Raw genomic sequence first — 3,540 nt, forward strand, 5'->3', positions numbered from 1 at the left:
TCCAGGCGGCTTTGCAGCTGTCTGCTGCAGCTCCACGCATGCTGCCGCTGTCTTGTGAGTCAGGCAGAGAGCCAAGTTCAGGGATGGCCTCCTTGCTCGGACACCAGAGCTGGAACCCCTCTTCAGAGATGTCCTCTCCCAGACACTGGAATCTTCCTTTGTCACCCTAGGGCAGGGCACTCCTTTGTGACCAGAGGCTGGTTTGGTGACAGGCAATCAGGCCCAAGGAATGTTCACTGTCTAGGACATGAAAGGATCTTCTCAGTTCACACATGACATTCTTCCTGCCGTGGCTTCAGCTTGTTGACCACACAGTGTTCAGTTATTGCAGAAGATGAGGCTATAGCCACACAAAGCTTTGGCTTTATTGAAACCATGAATCTAGATGGGCCTAGATTTCCTCAGCCAGCCACTACTTTTTTAAACAACTTTTATAGTCAATATACAATTTTTTAAGTTTGGAAAAAAATATTAAGGCCAAAAGATTACCTATATTATACAGAAGTCAAAAAGAAGGAGACAGAGAAAACAACTTGTTTTATATAGACAAAGGTGCTTGTGAACAGTTTATCTCTGAAAAGGTACACAAGAAGCTGGACACAGCCGTTGCCTCTAAGGATATATGCACTTTCTTCAAAAGTGGAGTATTGCCCATAATATTTTGTAAGCTGTGTTTTAGTAACACTCCCCCGTGTTGCTACTCTTCCTTGATTCTGTGTCTGCTGTATATGGACTTAGAGGATGTGCTACAGTTAACCAACCCCTATTGCTGCATCTTAAGGACCATTTTGATGGGATGAGTTTGCAGTGCACAACGCTGCACACGCTTCTGATCTAGCGTAAGTTCCTCCCAGCACATCTGCAGGGCCAAAATGGGCATGCATAGGGGCCCTGAATTCCTGCCTTTTTGTTGCATGGGCCCTCAGCAAGGGGTGTGCACTGCGCTTGTCTTCTTAAAGAGCTCTGCCTCTAGGCCCTTGAAGACCACCTCTCTGCAGCAGCCTCGACTTCTAGCGACTGTCTCTCTCCTGCTTTCTCCTGACAAGTGGATTCTGATTTGGCTCACTGAAGTAAGCCTGGGGAGGCTTTGTGATGCTTAAACTTTCAGTCTCAAACAGCATTTTAAACACTATGAGATGAATGTATGATCCAGTGGTCAAGGGTATACAACCTTTTTGGTGGTAGCTGAGCAACATCAGCATTGAAAGTGCAAACCCTCTGACCTCAACACCTGTGTACAAGCTAAACCTTTTAACAGTGGTTTAAAAAGCACAACCAACCCAAGAGACTCCAGAGACTGGCTTCACTAAGGTAGGGTAAATCCACACCACATTGTCCTGTGCAGTCATTAAAGATGACCACATGGGAACTTCCCTGGTGGTCCTGTGGTTAAGACTTTACTTCCACTGCAGGGGCACGGGTTCAGCCCCTGGTAGGGGAACTAAGATCCCACATGCCACGGTGCAGCCAACAAAAGAAAAAAGGGTACAATTTGTTGGGTTCAGAGACCCTGTTAAGACTCTGGTAAGTGCTGAGAATTTTCATCTCATGAAAATACACGTGTGCGACAGGGCTATCTCTGTGGTCCAATCGTGGTGGATCACAGGTTAAATTTCTTCTTGGCTGCACCGGGTCTTCATTGCTGCGCACAGGCTTTCTCTAATAGCAGTGCACAGGCTTCTCACTGTGGTGGCTTCCCTTGTGGAGCAAGGCCCCAGTGCTCACGGACTCAGCGGTTGCGGCACAGGGATGTAGCCGCCCTATGGCACGTAGGATCTTCCCAGATCAGGGATTTAGCTGGTGTCCTCTGCACTGCAAGGTGGACTCTTAACCACTGGACCACTAGAGAAACCCCAGGTTAAAGCTACTTGATACAGATCTTGACTGATACAGAGCAATCACACTACCCAGATTTCTGAGCATTATACGAAGCAGAACATCCCCTTGATAGTCCCTCTGGCTGGAGTGTTCACATAGCTGGTTTTGGAGTGGGGATCTCAATCAAACCTCACCTCCCAAGGGCCTTCTCAGATAACCTTATCAGCGTAGACACTGCCCTTCTCCCTTATCATATAGTCTTCACACCCTTTGGTTTTCCTCAGTAACACCTCTGAGGTGATACATTTGTTACTGATTTATGGGGTCTGCCTATCTTAGCAGAGGGCTCATGAGAGCAGAGATTAGGTTGGACTTGTTCACTGTTTCATCCCCAAGTTACATCCAACCTGCCTTTCTGTGAGCCAAGGATGGTCTTTACAGGTGAACATTTGCAATCAACTGAGGACAACAAAGACTGACTTGGAATCTTCAAAAAGAACACTGCATTCTTCTCATTAGACCTATATTTTAAAAACTGTACTCAATTTTTATATTTTAAATCCCACCAACAAGTACTCTGGACGTTTTTATCTCTGGTTATATAAGGACCTACATAAAAGCCTCGTTTTTGGCTCTTGGCCATTAGAGCCTATAAAATACTTGATATCTGGCCCTTTATAGAAAGCTTGCCGGCTTCTGGTCTAAGGCAGTATCTCGCGTACAGGAGACAAACCATAAGCATCAGATGGGAGAAATTACGAAACAACAAAAAAGAAACGTATCTAAAACATACAGACATCCATTTCCACAAAATACGATACCGTATAGCCAACCAAATATTAATGTGAACAAAGCTATCTCAAGAGCGGATTACCGGGCAAGTCCACAGTTTACATGTCTCTAATGCATACTGCTGCTTGTTACCTTTCCCCACAATTGGCATACATTAACATCACCGTTTTGGAAGCACTGTAACTGCATCTTTCAGGTTGGCGCCGTGGCCTCTGGACGCGCGGTGTAGAGGGCCCAGCACCCGCAGGTCCTGGGCCCTCCCTCGATCACCGCTGCTTAAACGACTGCACAAAAGCCACGGGAGCCCCAAAGGGGCGCACTCGGAGGCTAGCGGAGGTGGGCGTTTCCCTCGCCTTAAAATCTTATCAAACAGCTGGATCGAGGAGAAGCAACCGAATTGAAGGATCTCTTGAACCTCAATAAGCCAGTTCCATCCCTGCGAAGCCCGTAGCTTCCCGGTTCGACTTCTACCTCCGGGCAGGCCCGGGGGGGATGTGACAGGCGCCGCGTCCAGGAGCCTCCCGGACGTACCTCACCTCGTATTTTCCTCACTGTGGCCCCGCGAGGAGAAAAGAGGCCCTGACATGGGCAGGAATTCCCCAGGTTCCCTATTCCCGCAGAGAACGCAGCAAGTCAAGCCCCAGGACTGCAACGCGGACAGCCCGCCCGCGGCTAACGGTCGTCCGCGCCGTTCTACCCGTTGCCCAGCGTCGCGCAACAGGAGCCCACTCTGCACATGCGCGGAAAAGCCAACGCACGTGCGAATCCCTAGCCCCTCCCGCGCGCTCAGCCACGCGCGGTTTCTTCCCGCCCACCCCGTGCCCTCACTTCCGGGGTTTCCTGGCGACGGCCGTAAGTGGCGGGCGGAAGCAGCGCGCGAGGCCAGCCGTAAAAGACTCCCTCGCGCCACTTCCGGCCGGCTTCCGCAGA

This window comes from Budorcas taxicolor, chromosome 7 (genome assembly GCF_023091745.1).
Source record: "Budorcas taxicolor isolate Tak-1 chromosome 7, Takin1.1, whole genome shotgun sequence".
NCBI classification, from domain to species: Eukaryota; Metazoa; Chordata; class Mammalia; order Artiodactyla; family Bovidae; genus Budorcas; species Budorcas taxicolor.